At 40.6% G+C, this 11125-nt stretch overlaps 1 protein-coding gene and 1 long non-coding RNA gene across 2 annotated transcripts in view; one reads left to right on the top strand and one right to left on the bottom strand.

The window, feature by feature from the left end:
• The window catches only part of MCPH1 (microcephalin 1), a 270092-nt gene that overhangs the window by 13930 nt on the left and 245037 nt on the right, over positions 1–11125 (bottom strand). The gene's annotated exons all lie outside the window — the stretch shown is intronic.
• The window catches only part of LOC129395841 (uncharacterized), a 76323-nt gene that overhangs the window by 53114 nt on the left and 12084 nt on the right, over positions 1–11125 (top strand). The gene's annotated exons all lie outside the window — the stretch shown is intronic.

Raw genomic sequence — 11125 nt, 5'->3', positions numbered from 1 at the left:
TTACACGAGTTTACACACTAAACAGACAAACGCTCGCACAGACCTCAAATACACGGACGCCCGGACAAGTTATATCAGGCTCCCAGTTGACATAGATGTACTTTTATTTTTATTTATTTTTTTATTTTTTGAGATGGAGTCTCCTTCTGTCACCCTGGGTGGAGTGCAGTGGCGCCATCTCGGCTCACTGCAACCTCTGCCTCCCGGGTTCAAGCGATTATCCTGCTCAGCCTCCTTAGATGTACTTTTAAACTCAGTTATCTAAAAAAGGGTCTTGTCGGCTGGGCACAGTGGCTCATGCCTGTAATCCCAGCACTTTGAGAGGCCAAGGCAGGTGGATCACGAAGGTCAGGAGATGGAGACCATCCTGGCTAACGTGGTGAAACCCCGTCTCTACTAAAAAAAAATACAAAAAATTAGCCGGGCATGGTGGTGAGCGCCTGTAGTCCCATCTACTTGGGAGGCTGAGGCAGGAGAATGGCATGAACCCAGGAGGCGGAGCTTGCAAGCTTGCAGTGAGCCGAGATCGCGCCACTGCTCTCCAGCCTGGGCGACAGAGCAAGACTCCGTCTCAAAAAAAAAAAAAAAAAGAGTCTTGTCCCAGAAAGACGCCAAGAGCGAGTTCTTGGATCTCACATGGGAAAGAATTCAGGGCAAGTTGCAGAGTATAGTAAAGTTAAAACTGCTTATTAGAAACTATTACAGAGTAGGGTGTCCTCGAAAAGCAAGGAGGAGCACCTTAAATGTAATGCTTGCCTATATAGCATATTAAGGCAAAGAAGAGTGTAATTTATTTTTTTAAATTATACTTTAAGTTTTAGGGTACATGTGCACAACGTGCAGGTTTGTTACATATGTGTACATTTGCCATGTTGGTGTGCTGCACCCATTAACTCGTCATTTAGCATTAGGTATATCTCCTAATGCTATCCCTCCCCCCTCCCCCCACCCCACAACAGGCCCCGGTGTGTGATGCTCCCCTTCCTGTGTCCATGTGTTCTTATTGTTCAGTTTCCACCTATGAGTGAGAACATGTGGTGTTTGGTTTTTTGTGCTTGTGATAGTTTGCTGAGAATGATGGTTTCCAGCTACATCCATGTCCCTACAAAGGACATGAACTCATCATTTTTTATCGCTGCATAGTATTCCATGGTGTATATGTGCCACATTTTCTTAATCCAGTCTATCATTGTTGGACATTTGGGTTGGTTCCAAGACTTTGCTATTGTGAATAGTGCCACAATAAACATGTGTCTGCATGTGTCTTTATAGCAGCATGATTTATAGTCCTTTGGGTATATACCCAGTAATGGGATGGCTGGGTCAAATGGTATTTCTAGTTCTAGATCCCTGAGGAATCGCCACACTGACTTCCACAATGGTTGAACTAGTTTACAGTCCCACCAACAGTGTAAAAGTGTTCCCATTTCTCCACATCCTCTCCAGCACCTGTTGTTTCCTGACTTTTTAATGATGGTCATTCTAACTGGTGTGAGATGGTATCTCATTGTGGTTTTGATTTGCATTTCTCTGATGGCCAGTGATGATGAGCATTTTTTCATGTGTCTTTTGGCTGCATAAATGTCTTCTTTTGAGAAGTGTCTGTTCATATCCTTTGCCCACTTTTTGATGGGGTTGTTTTTTTCTTGTAAATTTGTTTGAGTTCATTTTAGATTGTGGATATTAGCCTTTTGTCAGATGAGTAGATTGCAAAAGTTTTCTCCCATTCTATAGGTTGCCTGTTCACTCTGATGGTAGTTTCTTTTGCTGTGCAGAAGCTCTTTAGTTTAATTAGATGCCATTTGTCAATTTTGGCTTTTGTTGCCATTGCTTTTGGTGTTTTAGACATGAAGTCCTTGCCCATGCCTATGTCCTGAATGGTATTGCCTAGGTTTTCTTCTAGGGTTTTTATGGTTTTAGGTCTAACATGTAAGTCTTTAATCCATCTTGAATTAATTTTTGTATAAGGTGTAAGGAAGGGATCCAGTTTCAGCTTTCTACATATGGCCAGCCAGTTTTCCCAGCACCATTTATTAAATAGGGAATAGTTTCCCCATTTCTTGTTTTTGTCAGGTTTGTCAAAGATCAGATAGTTGTAGATATGCAGCATTATTTCTGAGGGCTCTGTTCTGTTCCATTGGTCTATATCTCTGTTTTTGTACCAGTACCATGCTGTTTTGGTTACTGTAGCCTTGTAGTATAGTTTGAAGTCAGGTAGCTTGATGCCTCCAGCTTTGTTCTTTTGGCTTAGGATTGATTTGGCGATGCAGGCTCTTTTTTGGTTCCATATGAACTTTAAAGTAGTTTTTTCCAATTCTGTGAAGAAAGTCATTGGTAGCTTGATGGGGATGGCATTGAATCTATAAATTACCTTGGGCAGTATGGCCATTTTCACGCTATTGATTCTTCCTACCTATGAGCATGGAATGTTCTTCCATTTGTTTATATCCTCTTTTATTTCATTGAGCAGTGGTTTGTAGTTCTCCTTGAAGAGGTCCTTCACATCCCTTGTAAGTTGGATTCCTCAGTATTTTATTCTCTTTGAAGCAATTGTGAGTGGGAGTTCACTCATGATTTGGCTCTCTGTTTGTCTCTTATTGGTGTATAGGAATGCTTGTGACTTTTGCACATTGATTTTGTATCCTGAGACTTTGCTGAAGTTGCCTATCAGCTTAAGGAGACTTTGGGCTGAGACAGTGGGGTTTTCTAGATATACAATTATGTCATCTGCAAACAGGAACAATTTGACTTTCTCTTTTCCTAATTGAATACCCTTTATTTCCATCTCCTGCATGATTGCCCTGGCCAGAACTTCCAACACTATGTTGAATAGGAGTGGTGAGAGAGGCCATCCCTGTCTTGTGCCGGTTTTCAAAGGGAATGCTTCCAGTTTTTGCCATTCAGTATGTTATTGGCTGTGGGTTTGTCATAGATAGCTCTTATTATTTTGAGATATGTCCCATCAATACCTAATTTATTGAGAGTTTTTAGCATGAAGGGTTGTTGAATTTTGTCAAAGGCCTTTTCTGCATCTATTGAGATAATCATGTGGTTTTTGTCTTTGGTTCTGTTTATATGCTGGATTACGTTTATTGATTTGCATATATTGAACCAGCCTTGCATCCCAGGGATGAAGCCCACTTGATCATGGTGGATAAGCTTTTTGTTGTGCTGTTGGATTCAGTTTGCCAGTATTTTACTGAGGATTTTTGCATCCATGTTCCTCAGGGATATTGGTCTAAAATGCTCTTTTTTTGTTGTGTCTCTGCCTGGCTTTGGTATCAGGATGATGCTGGCCTCATAAAATGAGTTAGGGAGGATTCCCTCTTTTTCTATTGATTGAAATAGTTTCAGAAGGAATGGTACCAGCTCCTCCTTGTACCTCTGGTAGAATTCGGCTGTGAATCCATCTGGTCCTGGACTTTTTTTGGTTGGTAAGCTACTAATTATTGCCTCAATTTCAGAGCCTGTTATTGATCTATTCAGAGATTCAACTTTTTCCTGGTTTAGTCTTGGGAGGGTGTATGTGTCGAGGAATTTATCCATTTCTTCTAGATTTTCTAGTTTATTTGCATAGAAGTGTTTGCAGTATTCTCTGTTGGTAGTTTGTATTTCTGTGGGATCGGTGGTGATATCCCCTTTATCATTTTTTATTGCGTCTATTTGATTCTTCTCTCTTTTCTTCTTTATTAGTTTTGATAGCGGTCTATCAATTTTGTTGATCGTTTCAAAAAACCAGCTCCTGGATTCATTGATTTTTTGAAGGGTGTTTTGTGTCTCTATTTCCTTCAGTTCTGCTCTGATCTTAGTTATTTCTTGCCTCCTGCTGGCTTTTGAATGTGTTTGCTCTTGCTTCTCTAGTTCTTTTAATTGTGATGTTAGGATGTCAATTTTAGATGTTTCGTGCTTTCTCTTGTGGGCATTTACTGCTACAAATTTCCCTCTACACACTGCTTTGAATGTGTCCCAGAGATTCTGGTATGTTGTGTGTTTGTTCTCGTTGGTTTGAAAGAACATCTTTAATTCTGCCTTCATTTCGTTATGTACCCAGTAGTCATTCAGGAGCAGGTTGTTCAGTTTCCATGTAGTTGAGTGGTTTTGAGTGAGTTTCTTAATCCTGAGTTCTAGTTTGATTGCACTGTGGTCTGAGAGACAGTTTGTTATAATTTGTGTTCTTTTACATTTGCTGAGGAGTTCTTTACTTCCAACTATGTGGCTAATTTTGGAATAGGTGTAGTGTGGTGCTGAAAAGAATGTATATTCTGTTGATTTGGGGTGGAGAGTTCTGTAGATGTCTATTAGGTCCGCTTGGTGCAGAGCTGAGTTCAATTCCTGGATATCCTTGTAAACTTTCTGTCTTGTTGATCTGTCTAATGTTGATAGTGGGGTGTTAAAGTCTTCCATTATTTTTGTTTGGGAGTCTAAGTCTCTTTGTAGGTCTCTAAGGACCTGCTTTATGAATCTGGGTGCCCTTGTATTGGGTGCATATATATTTAGGATAGTTAGCTCTTCTTGTTGAATTGATCCCTTTACCATTATGTAATGGCCTTCTTTGTCTGTTTTGATCTTTGTTGGTTTAGAAGAGTGTAATTTATTACAAAGATTTGTGATCAGCTTACGACAGGCTATTAATACTGTTATTTTCTTGTGCAACTATTGATTTCAGCAAGAATTTATGAATGTGCTGTTATCTCTAAAACGAACCCTATTCTTAAACTAACAATGCTGTTTGTTCTTCAAATACTGGGACATTTCTGTAAGTTCTGGTTCTTTAGGTAGGTAGACAGCATCATTAACTCGTTCCCTCAACTATAAACATCCTGTGACTGAAAGTGCTCATCCCTCAGGGAATGTCCCCCATCAGGTTTGGCTTTATCCAGCCTTTATTCAGGATGGAGTCACCCTAGTTAGGACGCCTCTGACAATTCTGATGTTCTCATAATCAGTGCCCTAGTTATTCTCCAATACCTTGATAAGAATCTCACAAGGTATTTGCAACACTGTAAGAAATAGCAATTTGGTCTCGATCTCCTGACCTCATGAGGCAGGAGAATGGTGTGAACCCGGGAGGCGGAGGTTGCAGTGAGCCGATATTGGGCCACTGCACTCCAGCTTGGGCGACGGAGTGAGACTCTGTCTCAAAAAAAACAGAAATAGCAATTTGGTTTAACAAGACATTACATCTTGTGCAGAAGTAAATGAAATGTACATTTATAATATCCCATTGCGTATTCTAACTCCCTGCTACTGAAACTGCATCCACATCACCGGAGAGCTTGTTAGAATCCAGCCTTTGCAGTGAGCCATGGGTGTGCCACTGTACTCCAGCCGGGTGACAGAGGGAGACCCATCTTGAAAGAAAGAAGAGAGAGAGAAGACAGAGAAGAGACAGAAGGAAGGAGGAGAGAGAGAAGGAAGGAGGAGAGGAGAGGGGAGAGGAGGGGAGGGGAGATAAATGCAGCCTTTCTGTTCCCAGATGTACTGAAGTAGAATCTGCCAGTTAACAATATCCCCAGGTGATTTGAATTTGTATTAAAGTTTGAGATGCAGTTGTCCAAATCCTTTATTAAATTGGTATGCTTAGATTTTTCTCATATAATCTCAAATGAAATTATAAGGGGCATGATTATAAACAATTATCTAGAAATGATCTCTCAAGTCCTTGAATGGCATTTCCAGAAACATGAGATGATAACATTTACTGTAACTCAAGGTGAAAAATGTTTCATCAAAGACTGTCAATGTCTGCCCAAAATAATGGGAGCAGCTACATGGAACACAAAGACGCTCTCAGGGACCATCAAGGGAAGTCTCATTTGTGACATCTCTGCAATGTGCCATATTTCTTTTTCAAAGACGTTTTCTGAGTGTGATCAAAGTTCTCTGTCGTGCATAGACCATTTCAGTTTGGGACATCTTGGGTGCACAGAGAAAGCCTTGTAGGTCAGGAGTTCTGGTATTTAGATTCTTTGCACTGAGTTACTGCTCATGGGTGGCGTGTCTTTCGAGATCTCAGCTTCTTTGTCAGTGATAGGAGGGACTGGGCCAGACCGGCAGTTTTCAAGCAATCTCGGAAGTATCTACAAAGGTGCTGTGCAGTCTACCCTTGTGCAGAGAAAGATGAGATCCTTGGGTGAGGATCTTAAAACCTCGTGTGACCACCCCCTACCCGTGTGACCACCCCCTACCCCAGCTTAATGAGAGCAGTCCTGATACCATGTTTTTACCTATTGTATTTCTTTATGCATCCTCATGTGAACAAAGGATGTTGCTATTGAAAGAAGGCTGAGAACAAACGTCTATTAAGGAAGGTCTCATGGAAATACTTTAGATTCTAAGTTTAAGGACCATGTAGTTATCCTGAAGTCTATGGGACACAGAACACGTATAGCACTGAGGATAGTGACCTCAGTAAACATTGCAAGATTGATCATTAATTGTCATCTGTAGGATACAGTAAATTCCTCTTCGAAGTTTAGCCTGTTAATGTCTTTTAAAATTCAAGAGGGAGAAAATTGTTAAGTACGCTGAGTTCTGAGTTCCTCTCCAAAGAACCAATGTGTCAGTATATTCAGCTTCCCTGTTCTTTGTTCTCCATTTTAAAGTTTAACTTTCTCATTCTTTACATCTCTTTACCCCTAGTTTTAGTAAACAACCCCCTCCTAGCCTCTATCACCTGCTCTGTCCTTAGTCACCTGTTCTGTCCTTAGTCATCTGTTCTGTCCTTAGTCATCCGTAGTCACCTGTTCTGTTCTTAGTCATCCATAGTCACCTGTTCTGTCCTTAGTCACCTGCTCTGTCCTTAGTCATCCATAGTCTCCTGTTCTGTCCTTAGTCATCCGTAGTCACCTGTTCTGTCCTTAGTCACCCTTAGTCACCTGTTCTGTACTTAGTCACCTGCTCTGTCCTTAGTCATCCTTAGTCACCTGCTCTGTACTTAGTCACCTGCTCTGTACTTAGTCACCCTTAGTCACCTGTTCTGTACTTAGTCACCTGCTCTGTCCTCAGTCATTCTTAGTCACCTGCTCTGTACTTAGTCACCCGCTCTGTACTTAGTCACCTGTTCTATCCTTAGTCATCCTTAGTCACCTGTTCTGTCCTTACCTGTTCTGTCCTTAGTCACCTGTTATGTCCTTAGTCACCTGCTGGGTCCTTAGTCAACCTTAGTCACATGCTCTGTCCTTAATCACCTGTTCTGTCCTTAGTCATCCTTAGTCACCTGTTCTGTACTTAGTCACCTGTTCTGTCCTTAGTCATCCTTAGTCACCTGTTCTGTCCTTAGTCATCCTTAGTCACCTGTTCTGTAACTGTCCTGCCAGTCTGGCTTGTATCTCTGCTGTCTTTAAAATAGTCAATTGGAATTAGCTTAGACTGTGCGGTCCAACCCTAGTCAATAGGGGAAAGATATAGCAGTAAGGCTAGCTGCATTAGGAATAAGGCCCCCTTCCCCTCCCTTGTCCAGTGTGCTCTCGCCATTGTTCCATCCGCGAGATGCACCCTTCTATAAAAGTAAATTGCCTTGCTGAGAAAACTTCTGCCTGAGTGCTATTTTCACTTGGCAGCACTGAGCATTTACTTCCAACATCATCCCATCCAACAGCCTCACAGTTGCCCTGTTATGGCTGAACGAGCTTGTAGTATAGGCCTGGGCAGCATGAACACAGATTCCAGAGTGAGACTGCCAGTGCCGAAATGAGACTGTTAGTTTTTATTTATTCCACTTTTGTTCTAGGGTTCACTGAAGAAATGTTGGTTTCACAGTGCTGCCCAGATTCCCCTGGGCTGTTATCTGCATATTACTTTCTGTCTGATGGGTCCTCTGGGTAGCTGATACAGACAGGGAGTTCAAAGAGCAAGAGATGACTAAGCGTGATTCCTGGGAAAAATAAAAGAGGGTAGAAGCAGGCTCACGTATGGAAAACCTTCTGGCCACTGTGGAGGTCTGACAGCTTAGACCGCATTGCAGGTCACACGCAGTCTCGGCCAACTCCACAGGGAGTTCTAGGGTGAGGAGCCTCATGATGGGCTGAATCAGCCATGCTCTGTGCCTTTCTGTGCCCACTTATTGGCTGGGGACTGCAGAGAAAGACCATGGCCTTAACTTGAAAGCCAAGGCCGATCTTAAGTGAACTACCAGATGCAGGTTGGTGAGTGTTAGCTACCTGCACTCATCACTGTGGAAGAGAAAGTTCTTTGTCTAAGGGAGATCTGAGAGCTGCTGCCCTGGGGCTGCCATGTAGCTCTCGTTCTCTCTTTTTTTTTAAAAAAAATAGCTTTATTGGTGTATAATTCACATGCCTTAAAGCTTACCCATTAAAAGTGTTCTGTTCAGTGATTTTAGTAAATGTATACAGTTGTATAACCAAAATCACAATCCAGTTTTAGAATGTTTCCATCATCCCAAAATGTTTGCTCTCTGTTCCCACTCCCATCCCCAGCTGCAGCAGACCATGAATCTGTTTCGTGCCTCTACAGTTTTGCGGTTTGTAAAAATGGTATCTAAATGGAATCATACAATCTGTAGTCTTTTGTGTCTGACCTCTTTCACTTGTGTTTCTGAGGCTCATTCATGTTGTTGCATGTGTTTAGTAGTTTGTTGCTTTTTAGAAGTTTGCTGAGTAGTGTTCCATGGTGTGGATATACATTTTGTTTATCTACTTTTCAGTTGATGGGCTAATTTTTGGTTATTATGAATAATGTTGCTATGAACATTTGTATACAAGACCTTGTGCAGATCCATGTTTTCATGTATTTTGGTTATATACCTGAGAGTGAAATTGCTGGGTCATATGGTAGTTGAATGTTCAATTTTTTAAGCAACTGCCAAATGGTGTTTCACAGTGGCTGTATCATTTTGCACTCATGCCAGCAATGTAGGAGAGTTCTAGTTTCTCCATATCTTGCTCAGATTTTGGAATTATCAGTCTTATTGTTTACTTAGTGGGTGTGTAATAGGTATTTCATTGGGCCTTTAATTTGTATTTCCCTAGTGACTAATAATATTGAGCATTTTAATGTGCTTAATATTTGTATATCTTCTTGCATGAATTGTCTTCAGCTTTTTCTTTATCCTTTTATTAATGAGTTATGAGTTCTTTACATGGTCTGGGTACAAGTCCTTTATCAGATATATGATTTGCAAGTATTTTTTCATAGTCTGTGGCTTGTCTTTTCATTTTTTTTTAATGGTTTCTTCAGAAGAGCAAAACTTAAAATTTTGACAAAGCCCAACTTATTTTTTTAATGAATTATGCCTTTAGTGTCATATCTAATAAGTCTTTGCCTAACCTAAGGTCAGAATGATTTCCTGCTGTGCTTTCTTTTGTACATTTTATTTTTTACATTAGGTCAATGGTTCTCAACTGGAAACAGTTTTGCTCTCCAGGGCACATTTGGGAATATCTGGAGACGGAGATTGTCAAAACTAGGTGTGTGTCAGGGGAGGGATGCCACTGGCATCTAATAGGCAGAGGCCAGGATGCAGCTAAACATTCTACGGTGCACAGGACAGCTCTCCACAGGAAAGAATTATCCACCCCAGCAAACGCCAACACCGCTGATGTTGAGAAACCCTGATATAGTCCACGTTGAGCTAATTTTTGAGCATGGTGTGAGGCAAGGATCCAAGTACTTTTTTTTTTCTTCTGCCAGCACCATTTGTTGAAAAGAATATGCTGCTATACTGACTTGCCTCGTCACCTTTGTTCAAAGTCAATCAGCCATAAATATGAAGATTTATACCTGAATTCTCTATTTTGTTATTTGATTTACATGTCTATTCTTATGCCAATGTGATACTTTTGTTCTTGTTGTTGTTTTTGAGATGGACTCTCCTGGGTTCAAGCTATTCTGCTTCAGCCTCCTGAGTAACTGAGATTACAGGTGTGTGCCATCATGCCTGGCTAATTTTTTGTATTTCTAGTAGAGAGGAGGTTTCACCAAGTTGGCCAGGCTGGTCTTAAACTCCCGACCTCAAGTGATCCACCCACCTCAGCCTCCCAGAGAGCTGGCATTACAGATGTGAGCCACGGCACCTGGCTGATACTTTGTAATTATTGTAGTTTTACTGACAGTTTTGGAATCAGGTTCTATAAATCCTCCAACTTTGCTCTTAAAAAAAATTGTTTTGTCTACTAGAGGTTCTTTGCATTTTCATAAAAAATTTAGCATCAGCTTTTCAAATTCTATAAAAAGCCATCTGAGATTTTAATGGATTGCATTGAATCTATACGTCAATTTGAGGACTATCATCTTAACAATATTGCATCTTCTAATCTATGAACTTTGTATATGTCTCTATTTAAAGAAGTCTTTAACTTCTTTCAGCAATGTTTTACAGGTTTCAGTATACAGATGTTACAGTTGTTGCCAAGTCTATTCCTATTTTGTTTATTTTTAGATGCAATTTTAAATGGAATCGTGGTCTTAATTTCATTTTGAATTGCTTATTGACAGTATATATAAATACAATTCTGTTAGGTTTGTATATAATCTTTAGCAAGATTGCAAGATTGTATATTGCAATCTTGCTAAACTTGTTATAAGTTCTTGTAGGGGTTTTTTTTTTTTTTTTTTTGCATTCCTTACAATTTCTATACATAGTGTCTTGTATTCTTGAGAATAAAGACTTTTATTTCTTCACTTCCAATCTGTATAGCTTTAATTTCCTTTTATTGCCTTCTCTGGGTAGAAACTTTAATGCAACGTTGAATAACAGTGGTGAGAGCCATAAGCCTTTACAAATTTTTTTTAAAATTCAGAATCCTGAGAACCTCTAGCCCTATATGTTTTGAGTAAGGCTTTGCAGACCCACAGTAAGCTACTAATAGGATTGTTGAAAGGGTAAAATGAAGTACATCATATAATATGCTTAGTGTAATGTCTAGCAACAGTCAGTCCTCATAAAATATTAGCTTTCAGAAAGAGAATCTTGACTGGCCACTGACAGGCCTGCATCAGGGATCAGAACTTAACACTGGGGACTGAGGCCTGGGTGGACAGAGGCTGGGCTGGCTCCGTGGCTGATGTGGTGGGGGATGGAAGTTCTCTGTGGCTTGTCTCCAGCATGAGTCAGCACAATGTTTGTCAGCCTCCTCAGGGATTTTTGGTGCTGTGGGAGCACTAC

Source organism: Pan paniscus, chromosome 7, assembly GCF_029289425.2.
Source record: "Pan paniscus chromosome 7, NHGRI_mPanPan1-v2.0_pri, whole genome shotgun sequence".
NCBI classification, from domain to species: Eukaryota; Metazoa; Chordata; class Mammalia; order Primates; family Hominidae; genus Pan; species Pan paniscus.
The sequence above is the reverse complement of the archived record's forward strand: the minus strand, read 5'-3'. Positions and strand labels throughout refer to the sequence as shown.